This window comes from Plectropomus leopardus, chromosome 19 (assembly GCF_026936395.1).
Source record: "Plectropomus leopardus strain MGB_pleo_1.0 chromosome 19, ASM2693639v1, whole genome shotgun sequence".
Classification (NCBI taxonomy): domain Eukaryota; kingdom Metazoa; phylum Chordata; class Actinopteri; order Perciformes; family Serranidae; genus Plectropomus; species Plectropomus leopardus.
In genome coordinates this window covers 24768172-24782761 of record NC_142194.1, presented here as the reverse complement: position 1 = coordinate 24782761, position 14590 = coordinate 24768172, and the positions used below count along the sequence as shown (strand labels likewise).

The 14590-nt window shown below is 38.3% G+C and overlaps 1 protein-coding gene across 1 annotated transcript in view; it reads right to left on the bottom strand.

The window, feature by feature from the left end:
- Positions 1-1454: 1454 nt before the first annotated feature.
- Positions 1455-14590, bottom strand: part of uts2r1 (urotensin 2 receptor 1) — a 61964-nt gene continuing 48828 nt past the window's right edge. Inside the window, exon 4 of the mRNA XM_042508097.2 lies at positions 1455-3805. The gene's annotated coding sequence lies outside the window, so the exon portion shown is untranslated. The remainder of the gene's footprint in view (positions 3806-14590) is intronic.

The following is a 14590-nucleotide window of genomic DNA, read 5'->3' as shown; positions in this document are numbered from 1 at the left end:
CATCATTGCATCTTAGCTATATGCCAGAAGTCCAAAGCTTCACATTCAGGGGTATGGACACTGGAGGAAAGCTGACAGGGCTGTGGGCATGGACCCCGTCAACCTCTAGCCCTCCCTGTGGTTCTCTGGCAGAGGAGCAGAGCGCAGACTGGGTCAGTGGGGCGTGCTGGCGGGAGCTTAGGAGCTATGGGTTAAAGCCAGGTAGAGTCAAGCCAGGGGTCTGTGCCCACAGCCGCATGCCTGCTGTCTGCTTCTATCCAGTGTCCACTCCCCCCTGGATGTGCTTCTCCAGCCCCTAACTTCTAGATTATTATGAACAAAACAAAGAGTTTGTAAAATATGTTTTGTTATAAATAGGGCCTTCATTTAAAATCGCAATCGCAGAATTTCAATAGTAAGTTTCACTTAGTCATTTTTGAAATTATGTTTTCAATTCTATTAATTTTCATTACAAAACTGTGAACAAATTGTCTTGATAAGGAATCAAATGACAGCAAAAATTGCAGAGGACTAGCCTAAAGTGGACATGTCTGTATGGGGGAGACTCACGGGTACCCACAGAACCCATTTTCATTCAGATATCTTGAGGTGAGAGGTGATTAACGTGATTTAAAGAAAGAAAAAAAGGCCTATGTACGGACCTTAATTGCATCAAGATTAATGCATCAATACTATATTCATAGATAGCTTTAGTTATAATTTTAACTCTGGCCCTTGCTCTCCTCTCTGCTGCTATGTCTGCGTCTCCGGCCAGGTAAACCCTCCAGCATGCCCCATTGATCTAGGCTGTGCTCTGCTCTTCCAACATGGAACCAAAGGGAGGCTGGGCGGTCAGTGGGCAGTCAATGCCCAAGGCCAAGGGCTTATCTCCAGTGTCTGCACGCCTGGGATGTGGACTTTTTCAAATTTTTTATAGGGATTTTCTGCCCCAGCCATCTGAACTTTTGTTCACTATGACTTGGTGATCTAACTAATCACAGCACAGTCAGGTGGGACTTGTCCCTCCAGACTGTCCATTTTAGCATCAACCTTTTTGGAAACAGAGTTTTTTCCTTCTTGCTTAAAAAAAGCCCACACATGCACATCACAAAAAATCCATTTAAATGTAAGGAAGAAAAAGAAACAACTGAGGCCCTGTCAAGAGCATGCCAAGCAGGTGATGATATAACATGTAAAACAGGCAAAGATGTAGAAAATGTTCACCAAGGTCACTGTGTCAGAAACTGGATGGTCCCTGACACAGTGTCAGAAACCGGATGGTCCCTGACACAGTGTCAGAAACTGGATGGTCCCTGACACAGTGTCAGAAACCGGATGGTCCCTGACACAGTGTCAGAAACCGGATGGTCCCTGACACAGTGTCAGAAACCGGATGGTCCCTGACACAGTGTCAGAAACTGGATGGTCCCTGACACAGTGTCAGAAACCGGATGGTCCCTGACACAGTGTCAGAAACCGGATGGTCCCTGACACAGTGTCAGAAACTGGATGGTCCCTGACACAGTGTCAGAAACCGGATGGTCCCTGACACAGTGACCTCTGTGGCACATTCTAACACCTCTATTCTTCAACTGAAAGAGTAACTGTGCATTATTGTGTAACCATGTAAAAAGTTTGCAAGGTTAGAGCCAGCACTAGTTTGACCACATCTACCATTGCACCAAATTTTGCGTCTTTGTAATGGATTTCAAAGGAGATTGTGATGCGTACACAGACATCAAAAGCCAAAAACTCACTTTCAATGTCTACATCAACGATAGAGATGTAGCCTGAAAATCTTTACCATGAATGGTGTTTTACAAAAGTTTTTAAGAAACCTAAAACCAGGGGTGGTGAAGGGTGCCAGACTTAGAAACCAAATTTAGTAGTGGTCAAATTGTGGAATTCCACCTTCACCTGATGCCCTAAGGGGAAAAAAAAGACCTTTTCCCCATTGACTTACATGGTTGAATAGATGTCTGTACTGATTTCAACACCAGAATTTATGCCATTCTGTCCAGTAACATTAAGAAAATCGAGAAGAGCCGCACAGTCCAAAATCCATAAAGGTCTGGACTGGGCCAAAGTGCAGCTCATAGTCTGTATATATGATGGATATAACCACCCTGATGTCACCCACTGGTTTGTAGCCTGCCGTTTTGAAGTCTCAAATTCGGCATTTTGTGCCGTTGCCATCTTGGTTTTGGAGCTGTGGAGGAGTAAGGGGTGGATCTGAGTAAAAGACTGTAAAATTGGGCACTTTGGTTGTAAATTTGGGAATTTTAACATGGGGATTGACTGGGATTGACTCTGCTTTGGAGCAAGCCTTAGGTGGCGATTAGGAACTGCAGTTTTTGACACTTTGCATCGGCCTAATTTCTTTTAGCCTCATAGGTTGCTGCATGTTACAGCCTCATAGCAGCTGGCGTGGCCTTAATCTTGTTTTGTTGCTACACAGGTAACACTTGTTAGCAAGATCTATTCACTTTTGGTTTTGGTCTTTTCATGGAATTTGTTGGCAAAAAGAAAAATACATAAAATGCCTTACTAGGCATTCAGACTGAAAACAGCACTGCGTGAAAAAACAAAATGCAAGGATATTTCTGGTACCAAACTCTTAAATGCATTCCATAAAAGTTTAGTTTAACCTTTTAAAACCTGGAAAACTGTCTTGGTTTCTTTAAAAAATAAAATAGAAAATTGGAAGAAGGCAATAAGCAAGGAAAGAAAAAAAGACCCTCAAACAAGGAAATTACTTGAAAAATTATTTTACAAAAGAAAGAAAAAGACGAAGTTGAAGACTTCTGAATTCTGTTAAGTTTCAAATATATCATTACGATACTTACAAATAGAAATTCCCTAGCTTTTTTTTCTCCCTATACAATTTTTGCTCACGAATCAAAGGCTTAATTACTTGTGAAAGGTATTTTAAAGCAGCACAACAAAACTGATGTTATTCTAGGTTTCAAAGGTTTAAGAAGCTAATCAACCAGTTTTAAGGCTTTGGAAGGAAGTAATCTACAAGGAATGTGCTTACACACATGACCGCTGACGGATGATGTCACATTATGTGAGCCAGGTTCGATGTTTTTCAACCTTGCATTTTTTCCAGATCAACGTGGTGGCCCAATTCAAATAAATGATGGGGCTGTACTTTTTCCACGCAGTGCTGTTTTTTTTAACACCGCCATTACCGTTAAAAACAATCCAGATGTCCCTTAAAACCTACTTCTTTCACCACAGCTGAAGCTCCATCATGCATTTTTATCTGTCATGGATTTCAAATGTCTCATGCCAGACACTTTTTTTTCACTTCAGCTCGACTTCGTATTTTCTCTTTTTGTAAATCAAACCACAGATGCCTCCATAATGTTGCCTTTCCCTCACTTGTGCGTCGGCATTACTCCCCTGTTGTCACTCCCCTCAAGCACCAAGGATAAAAGACACTTTCACATGTAGTTCAGCACAAAGCACCGTGAGAAGGACAGAGGGTAAACATACGAGAAAGCATAAAAGCTAAACTGTCTGTTTTGTCACGTAAGACGCTGGTCTTTGTTGTCATGCCACAGGAAATTCTGGGAATGACAAATAAATATGGACGTGAAGGTGTCTACTTTGTACACAATCTCAAACAGCAGCAGACGCTCATTGAGTTCCTGCTGGTCCATGCACGTTGAACTGCAACTGCAAAAGTATCCTCGATCTTCTTCTTCCTCTCTCACAGTAGTCGCGGCGAGGAGTACAGGGGTCTGCTGGTGTTTGTGTCATCTCCAACAGGTTCTTCCTGTCCTTTCTTCCTCTCCCAGCACAGCTCAGTCATATCTATCTGGGAGACACAGGACGAGCTATTAATACCGTGGTTGTAAATCTTCCAAACACACACACACACACACACACACGCAAACACTCCCCACTGTTTGCAGAGCATGTTCTCTTTGGAAACTATGTAAAAATAGCAAAGAGGCAGTTATCAGCTCCTGTGTGCATTCACAAAGGTAGACACAGCTATTTTTTCTGAATGCCCGAACATGCACGCACGTATGCATGCACACAAACAAATTCAAACCATAATAGCATGATTTAAAGAGCATAGTTAATAGGATTGCCTGGCAGTATCAGATGAGATGTAAACAGTATCTGTGACGTCTTTGGTTTCATTGCCATTATAATGCCTTTTACTTTTCAACCACAGCACAGTTTATCCTCATACATTATGTATAAATGCTTTAGATGAACCAGATCTCTGTGAATATTGTTTTTGCAGATGGATTGGATAAATGTCAATTAACATAACATCATGTGATACAACTTCATGTACGTCTCTATATACATCAACATACTGTTACACTGGTAAAATAACTCAAAAATTACTTTTTGTTTCACATGGAACACAAACACCGCTCTAGGATACAAGTCCGGTGTTTGTGTGACCCATCCACTTCAAAGAATATCTTGGTTGTAGCAAGATCTTGGTGGTGTCTGCACATCAAGGATAAAAGTCTCTTCTCAAGAAGAGGATTGGCACAGGAACACAAAACCGAACTGGCACTATCAGCTATCTAACTAGACACACCAGCCTGTTCTCATTCCGAACTTGTAAAATACAATCATTTTGTCAGTGCTTTTGGCCAAAAGCCCTCTTTCACATCTGCATTAAATGCAACAGGATGCCATCAGGTGAGAACGCCTAGACAGAACCGGTCATGTCATTACTATAAGCCAGTGGACATCTCCTGCTGTGTCACTTGAGAACACAGCCAAATAGAATCGTTTTGCATCCACATGAAAAGCGGTAGGAGGACATCAGGATAAAATGTTGCTTGTAGTGATGTCATAAGGAGCAGTGGTGGGTGGGTCAAACAAACCACAGACTTTCATGCTGGAGCCCAGTGTTTGCTTCCCGTCTGAATGTAATAGTTTTTTTTTCTTTTTTCCCTAACCATCCAAGATGTTGCTGCCTAATTTTAACAATCTGTGGCAGCATGTGCATTTGTTGACGTCATGGGGTTGCTTGCTATGTGCTGTTGTTGCCTAAACATAACCACATGCAGCGTAATCTGACCATGTGGTTGTGGTGACTTTATAGTAGCAGCATCCGGGAATGTAAAGAGCATGCTACTTAACGGAAAAAGTTGGCTACTGCATAAAATGATTTTTAAAAAAGCTGTGTCACCCAAAATCTACTGGGAATTGTTAAACTAGTAGCATTTATAATTGTTACTTCAACATCTCTGTAACATTTTGTGAAACCAAGTGCAACACTATAAATTTCTTAATCCATCATTCCCATTGTCACATTAGCACATGATGGCTGGTTTTTTATGGATTAGCCATTCATTTTAGCCAGTCACTCAACATGTTGCGCAACACGTTTGTTCCAGCATACCCTTTACTCTTCAGCCTTAAATTACGATTCTTTCACAGCTCCCTTTTATTCAACTGTATCTGCATATTACAACCCCCCATGAGCTTATTCAAATCAAATGGAAGTGGGTCAGATGCAAATTCATTCATTCAGTGACTATTCATCTGCTCCACAAGATTTATCCCCACTACTCAAATAGTAAATAAACAACTCACTCAATGTAATAAACACAAATGTATAATTATAGAATGCACAATAAATGCCATGCTAACAAGACCTCAATCTTACAACTGCCAGTATTAATATAACAATAATTAAAAGCAGATCAATAACAGCAACTTATATGCAATGAGAAAGGCAGCACAAGCTATTAGATTGCACGTAATGGTTATATTGAGTTTTTCTGCTGGATATATTTGAGACAGATTTAGCGCCTTGTTCTAGTGCTTTTTGTGTGGTTCCAGTCAGATCGTCTCCAGGCTGAATACAGTCTGAATGCAATAAAAGAAACCTCAGAATTAATTTGCTGATTACTGCATGTTAATGAAGTCATCAGATGGTTTCTTTCTTTCAATATCTGCAAAAAAAAAAAAAAAAAAAAAATACAATCAGTACTCTGGGCAAGAAAAGGGATGGTAAAATCAAAGGAAAAAGCTGATCTCCATAATATAACCTATGCCACTCATTTGAATAATTATATTTGTCTCCCAGTGTAATATTGCTTTTTTCATTTCATTTCTCTATTGCTGAGAAGCCCATTGAGACAGCAAAAAAAAAAAGAAAAAGAAAGAAGGGATTCTTGATCATTATCATGAATGAAACAAGAAATGGCAAAGATCAATGAAACAGCGGCACAAAGTGCTAATGAGATGCTAAATGAAGTGGCCCTGTGAGGTGCTGCTGCTCGATATAATTGGCACCAATCTAATTTTTGGGTCTATACTTCTTTCAGCCTGATTTAAGTTACCTTGAATGAAGACACTCATAATGTATTTTTTAACACAGACAGGCAAATTCTTTGACATACACATTCCATTAGCAAACATGCAATATCATTGTGTAGTCACACCAATGTATTTATAAGAATAGCTCTACTTCTACAAAGACTTAGATGGGAAATGTCTCTGTGTGATTTCTTTAAAAAAAATATGGAGAGAAGACAACAAGCAACACAACACCTAGCCTAAAAAACCCTCAATATTAGGAAAAAAAGAATTACAAGAAAATTTCCTGAAAATAAGCAAAAAAAAAAAAAGAAAAAAGAAATGAAGTAAAAAACAATAAAAAAACAAACATGAAAATGACTTGAAATGAGGGCAGAGAATTTGTATGCTTGTTTTTTTTCTGTAACTTAAGTATATTTATGATGATTATGTATACAGTTTTCTGAACATTTTTCTAGTTTTTGCTGAATTTCCAATTAATTAATCTTCAATAAAACCAAACACAGAAATTACACTTTTCACAGGGGTTATTACTGGATTATTTCTTGGCCGGGATCTGCAGGAAGTTACTGCCAACTACGAAGCAATAATCCGGCATCCTTGTCGTGGGTGTATTAAGACAGCTAGATGTGACACTGCCACTCAGACTTCTTGCCAGTCAAGCGCAGTAGTCACTCCACTCAACACTACAACAGAAGAATCCCTTGCAACCCAGACATATTTTCCCCAAAGATCACCATTAGACATCTGTTAAACTGTCTGACTTGCGTCAGTTGTTACTCTTTGTATTATGGATTTTTTAATTCATAAAGATTATACATTTGCAAAGCTTTTCCAGAGCCGGAAAGCAATTTTATGTGCATGACGCATGGACTTATTATAGGAAATGGATACTGGACTCAAGAATGGTGCGCTGTAGCCTTGGGTAGTGTCTTTTTTTCATACCTTCATCATGTCTTTAAATTTCGCCAGGGTGTACGGTTTATGACGGCATTGGATCAAGGATACTTTATTTTCCTCTGACCATGAAAACATTAAAAGAACGAAATGCAGTACTCAGATTTCAGATCCCAGTGTAATAATAGCATCATGTACTCAATTTCACATAACATAAATAAACTGATACCTATGAAAATAAATATGAGCAATATAAAACCGATAAAAATGCATTGGAATAAAATCAATAGATGAGCACTGTAAGGTGTGACTGCAAGTTTTCTCAGCTTTTTTTAATCTAAAAATGAATTAGATTTGCCTTGAGGTGATATTTCAGGCTTCAGGTACTCCTTAACTACTACCTACTTAACACGTTATTTTGACAACTCTAATCGAAACGTATCAAAAATGCCAGGTATCCTAGTTTTACAAAGAAAACAACTTAGGAGCAAAAGTCTTGAGTAGGCTACTGATTTCACTGTAATTTCTTGTTCATACCGATATTTTAAATTTAAACAAGAAATGAAGAGTGTGTCCATTAGAGAGAGTCTGTTAGCGTGAGCACATCTTGCTCTCGTCACTCTTTCCACATGGAGTTTACAGGACTCCATCAATGGAACATCCAGCACCCCTCAGCCCTGTAAATGTGAGAGCTCTATCATTAAAAGATACAAAACACACACACATGCACACGCAAAACTTGGCACACAACAGGGGCACTCAAGACTGCTCTGCAGTGCTGTTTCAATTGGCATGAAAAATACCCAAAGAGAGAATCTACATGCATATTTTCATTAAACATCCCTCTGAATATTTTTCTCTAACCTTCTCCTCCCTAATCCAATTTCTATCTCCGTGTTTATCTAATGCATACCGCCGCAATCACAGCTGCAGCTCACATATTTAGGCTTGGCGATTACTTTAATGATTAAATCTAATACTGCTGTAATTTATGCCGAACCTTTAAAACTTCTGCAGTGAGGCTGTCTTGATCAGTCTGTGTTTGAAAATGTTTAACTTTCCATTGGATAAAATCAACTTTCCCACCATCAAGTCATTTTGCACCCACTCAGCACATTGCTTTAAAGTGTGTGAACGTACGGTTAGCAGTGTACCCACTGCATTTAACTTTTTACATGGGTCAAAGTCATCTTTGGCTTATAGGATAAAGTACAAATATGAGTATATTTTTAAATTTCAGTTGATCAGATAGTTCACTTAGAAGCGCACAGGTCAGTAACTAATATACAAAATGTAATTACTGAAGCATTTTGTTGGTTACACCTGCAAAGGTTTTCTTATCGATGCTATGCATCTGTGTTTGCACGTTATCAGCTGTGACACTTTAATTTTCATGTCATCTGATCTTAATCAAGACTCAGAGTGATATTTTGATGCATAGTTTCCCTCAGAGGCAATTTCCTTCACATTCCCCTCTAGAATTTGATGATTTAACTTTTTTGTGTTTAAAGTTGTTGTTTTTTTTTCCAAGAATGACATGTAAGATTGAGGTTATAACAGAGTGCAGCCTGAGGACACATGGACACATTGTAAGAAAAAGATTGATTTTTTTTTTTGTCACACTATGTCAGACTCAATGCATGTTATGGTTCTTGTGAGTTAAATTCACATTATGTAGGCATGTACATACAAGTCAACTCAGCCAAAGTATTACAGAGCTTGGATACCTCAATTGTACTGCCAGACAGAAATGTCTGATTTTTTTTTTTTTTGCCTGTATTTCATTCAGTTGTTATATTTTTCCTTCCAGTGGCGTTTTTAAAATTCTGACTTTCTAATTTATGGTTAAGATTAGGGAAGATTGTGGTTGTGTCAAAAAAAAGGAAAAATAAAACTATTAAGATTTGGTCAATGTTGGATAAGGTTAAGAACATCCACACTCATACTGTCTGCCTCGATACACTATGTTCTGAATGTAGATTATGATGTGCAGAGTCGTCCAATATTTACATTGTAATGCACACTATAATGGGCTGCACACATGCACTGATAAAGCCCTCAAAATAGCACATTAGCACCTTGTACTGTGCACTTTTGACCTGCTCTGCTATATCTTAGGAACTATGACACTTTGCCCCACTGCAACTTTTACCCTATTTGGGCACAATAAAGTTCATAGCATATCACCAAAATATTAAGCATGAGCCACAAGGTGTTTTTCATACAAATATAAGTCAGTGTTAGTGCAGAAGATGCAGACTATGCATGAAAAGAGTTAAGCTTTTTCATAGTTTATGGTTTTTAAGCTTATAATTCAACAGCAACTTTGCAGGTATTTTAACCTTCCAATTTCAGTTAGTCATGTTGATATGCGCATCTGTAATGGTAGCTGGAAATGATTGTTAAATCTCTAGCAAGTCTTGTTATGTACAAAGCCTATCAAGTCTGTACTTAGTGTCATATTGATTTGGTGAGTACTTTCTTTTATGGGTTGTAAGGTTACTTTTTCATAACAAGTATGGTTGATTTTGAGTCTGGTGCTTTCAGTTTCTCTTGCCGTCTTTCTCTGTGCACTTTCTTTTAGGAGTGAGGGAAAAAGAGTTTAACATAAGTATTGTAATTTCTTCTTTTTCCGGTGTTTTAAAACCATTTTTTCAATGCCTTAATTAAGTACATTTAAATGCGAAGGTGGAAAGAAGTTGCCACTTTTATTATGGCACTCTATGAGTGATGTCACATCCGTTTCAAGAAAAACAAAGGAGAACATTGCTGAGGGCACAAGGACAGACCATTAGCTTAATTATGATAAATCATAATATTGAATAGCAATACTTAAAAATTGCAAAAAAAATATTGAATCAGCACCAAAACATTGCGATAGTATCAAATTGGGAAGTAAGCATATCATCCCATAGTGTCTGTATGGTCTCCCATTGGTTGTTTCTCTTGATTGACGACTGAAAACATATTTAAGCAGCATCTTCTATCTGCTCCATACCACAAACTTTGATGAACACATAAATGTCCTCCTCTGAATGATATCCTTGTTATTAATAACTTTATTAATAACTTCTCATCTATTTCCAATCCAAGGCCATGTAGGCGAGTTATCTAAGCAATAATGAAAAGGCAAGCCCCTTATACTTGGGAGCAGCCACGTATGAGGGATTTCTGGGAGGTGATAGTCCATGATTTCACACAGGAACTGTGGATTCAAAACTTCCGGATAATCCGCTCAACTTTTTTTTTAAGTTATATGACGCAATAATATGTCTGATGTTTTGACTGCTTTACCAGCTCATAGCATGTACTAGGGAATGCAAACTCCAAACTGCCCTTACCACCCTTGTCTTTGCAGCATCATATCTCAGTCAAAGAAGTAGAATAGATGAATCCTCACTTCCCTTATCAACAACAAGTGGGAATATATCTGGGGCTATTTGATGATAGTGTGCTAGCTCAGGCCTATAAGAGCACATTTATGTGTGGTTATCTTCCTTTAGTGCGTTATTATTGATGCAGCTTATAGTAATGGAGTCATGTTCTTTGCTGTTTGAATAGCAGTGGGCAAAAAATAGAAACTGAATGACTCTGCTCCCCCCGGCCCTCAGTCCAGCTGTTCATTGGCCACCTGTTGACTTGAGATTGCTATGCGTTTGGCTGAGAACCCTGTCATTAATGTCTCTCCTTCATTACCCCATCTCATTTTTGCCACTGTCCTGTTCCATCAGACCTCCCTTGCACTGTCAGCGACAGCCAAACCACCTTACAGCCCACTTGGCAGCAGCCGTCAGGCGGCGAGTTGCGTATTTGCCCCTCTTTGCCAAGGGCTCATCATCAAGAGCTCATCAGAGACCTTGAGTGGATCTCAATATGCTGAGGAAGTCAGGGTTCATCGAGAGAGTTTCCTATGCCATTACCTGAACCTCCACAGATGTTAAAAGAAGCAACCCTCACTTTGATTGCTTAAACATGGGGCATCTTTACAAATTTATAATGATATTTAGAGTCTTGGGAGAAGTGTTGAGCTTCCAGGATTCAGTTGACTGCAAAGTGAAGCATGTTAGCAGCGCAGTGGCTCCTCCACAGCACAGCAAGCAGAAAGATTAACAGAGTAATTATTGTGGTTATCAGAGCTGTTATTGTTTTAATTTTACACACCCTGGAACACATTCAACCTAGGTGGCAGCCAATTTAAATCGGGAATAAATTACTCTACTTTCGAATTAAAAATGCTTTACCCCTTTGAAACCTGGAGTGACATCAAATTTCTTGTGCTGCTTTCAAAGGCCTTTCACAAGAACATAACTTTTTCATTCTGAAAAAAAATGCTAGATTTTATTTTTTTTCCCAAAGAAACATGGAAATGAAGGCAACATGGTAATGCATAAGCAACTTGGTAAGAAATGTTGCACAAATTGTAAGAAATTTATAGATTTAGAAGAATATACATATTGAAGAAAATGTGTCTGGGGAAAACAAAAAAACTGTGAAAATTAGAACTATAACTAATTACTTGCCTTTTGTATTTTTTTTTTCATTATTTTGATGTTTATTTTTGGGTAATTCCTTCTCAAGCTGCCCATTACCTTCTTCCCATGTTTTTGAAAGAAATTAAGCCAATCTGCTCCTGTTTCAAAGGGTTATTAACCCTTTGAAACAGGAGCAGGTGCAGAGTTAAATAACATGTATGGGCCTGTGTGTTATGTTGGCTGAATATCTTTGTAAAGCATGGGTTAAAAGTTTGTGTTCCAGTTCTTGCAGCATGAAGGCTTGTGTGTCACTGTTTCTGGCTCCCAAGCTTTTACGGTTTCTGCTTCCCGCTCGCTGCCTCTCTGGCAGGACATACAGACCTGGCTTATCCCACCTGGCTTAACATTCTGGCTGGTTCTTATCTTGAGCTTGCAGCACTGCAGGCCTCATCCGCACATGCAATTACACCAATACACACAGACCACTAATAATGAGTGTGTGTTGATATTGGGTGTGTGCACACATGTGCCTCTGTTTACGCCTATATGCTTTTATTCAGTCTTTTATTTACCTTAATTCATATTCAAATTATCCACCCCGTGAAAACTTAATTTCCAACAGCTTTTAAAAGACATTTTGACTATCTTACTATTACCAGATACTCGCAAAAAATTGTGTCATTTCAATTTTAACTTCATAAATTGGAAATGGAAGCATATAGCATTTACTCTACATTTTATCTTAATGACAGTGTTTCCTTGTTTATTTCAGTATGCTAGTTATTTTCTTTAAAAAAAAAAGAACAAACAAAAAAAAAACAGGGCACCAGACAGATATCTCATTACAAAAACAGCAGGAAAGTCAAATGTTCAAGCAGCTCTGGGAAGCTGTGTCGGCATTTGTGCTGCAGAGGATTCAAATTCCAACTCCCAAGATTTTCGTGAAATCAAACATCATTTTTGATACAATTTGTGGACTTTGTTTTATCAGCAAAATCCATTCTATATATCTACATTCTGCAATTAGCTTTCTATTTAGTACTGCAGGCTGGTTATCTTTATTAGTGGCGGAGCCTGCCAGTCCTTCTCTGGATACAAATTGACTTGCACAGACAGGAATTCAGCGTATCAGAGCTGTAGCCACTGCTAATGCACGCCAAACATCTCTATTTCACTATAAAAACATTCAACTGGCAAAGCATGGAGGGGATTTCATTGTTAGTCACATCAAAAATAATTATATTAAGCAATTAGTGACTAACTTCTAAAAACGATGTGTGTTTGGTTGACTGCACCGTAACACCAGTATTCAGTTGTGTTTCTGAGAAAAGTAATATATCAATAAGTGTTTGCAACGTAATTAAATTACACTTGCTATAACTATAGTTACCACTGATGTTGTCAAAAAAAAAACAAGGACTGAAATTTAAAGGATTAGTTACCATGATGTCGCACTAACAACAATCACTTCTGGGAAGATAACTGACAAATGAATTTAATTGCATAAATATTTGAAAACAAACTGTTTTTAAACTTTTAAACAGAAACCATACTGTTTAAAAATAAAAAAGTTAAACTCGTTGCTCTGACCCATATGACATTGACTGCAATAAAAAGCCACCTAAAAAAAACAACCTAAAAAAATCAAAATCTGTTTAAGTATTCACAATATTTAGAATATTTTAAAGACTTTACCTTTTGAGGCAGCTATAGATCAGCAACTAACATGTTCTGCTACTGGCTCCAAAACCAAGATTGCAACAGCCAAAATGCCTAATTCAAGGCTTCAAAATGGTAGTCCATTAACCAATAGGTGATGTCATAGTGGCCATTATTTTCTATTAGTCTATAGGCTATTGTGCATCCCCATGCACAGACAAAATTGCCAGAGTATTATACCGACTAACTTTTCAAAGCTCTGCAAAGATGCCCAAATAGCATTAAATAAAAACATATACGACATATTTAACAGCTGATTACGTATTATTTTGTTCTCATTTACAGAGAAATATCTGCATCATTCTATGTACAACGGTTTAAAGTATCACAAAAACTGACAGTATTAGAAATGCTATTAATGATGGCTTCCTTGCAAATACTGTATTCCTCTGCAATGTCTCTTTAAATGGTATCTTTTGACCAAATCAAGATAAAAGCATTTGATGATGGAAATTTACAGCCCACAGTAAACTGGATGAAAGGCACCCTGCTGTAGCAAAAGTGCTCTATCATTATGCAAGCAACAGAGTGCACCATAACCAAATACTGTATAAATGATATGGCTGCTTTATTTGTTTCCACCCTATGTGCTTTTATGAAGTGACTTATCAGTATCAAGTCGATTGACAGTATCAAGTCAACAAGTAATTGCCTTGAACAAAATATATCTATACCAAACCTGTGAAATTGTGTGCTCATTGAATAAAGTAAGAATTATGATACACTCCCACAATGTTTAGTCTTTAGCTTCTATAATGTCATACAGAGGTTTTGTCTTTGTGCAGTGCAGCTATATATGTCTATTTGAGTACATGTTCCAAGGTCTTCTCGTGAGACTCAAGTCACGAACTGGAGAGGTATTATAATGTCTCTTCCATGAGCCTGAACAGTTCTTAAAGTAGCAGTAAAGATCAGAAGAACCTTTCCACATGTCTCCATCTGCCTGGGTGCTTTTACAAGATGCCACAGTGCGGCTGAGGTTTTGTTCTCCAAGAGAACAAAGGGAGGTACGGAAAGGTCGTTGGCAAAGCTTGCTTTTAAAAGGAGAAGAGAAAGAAAATTGTAATAATGCCAGCATCCCAGGAAGACAGGACAGAGCTGGGAGTCTTCTCACACAGGGGATACGTCAAAGAGAAACCCTCGACGTCGCAACGAGGGCCACCCTTTGATCCCTTCACATATTTTAATGTCACTTGATCAATCTCTGGCATATC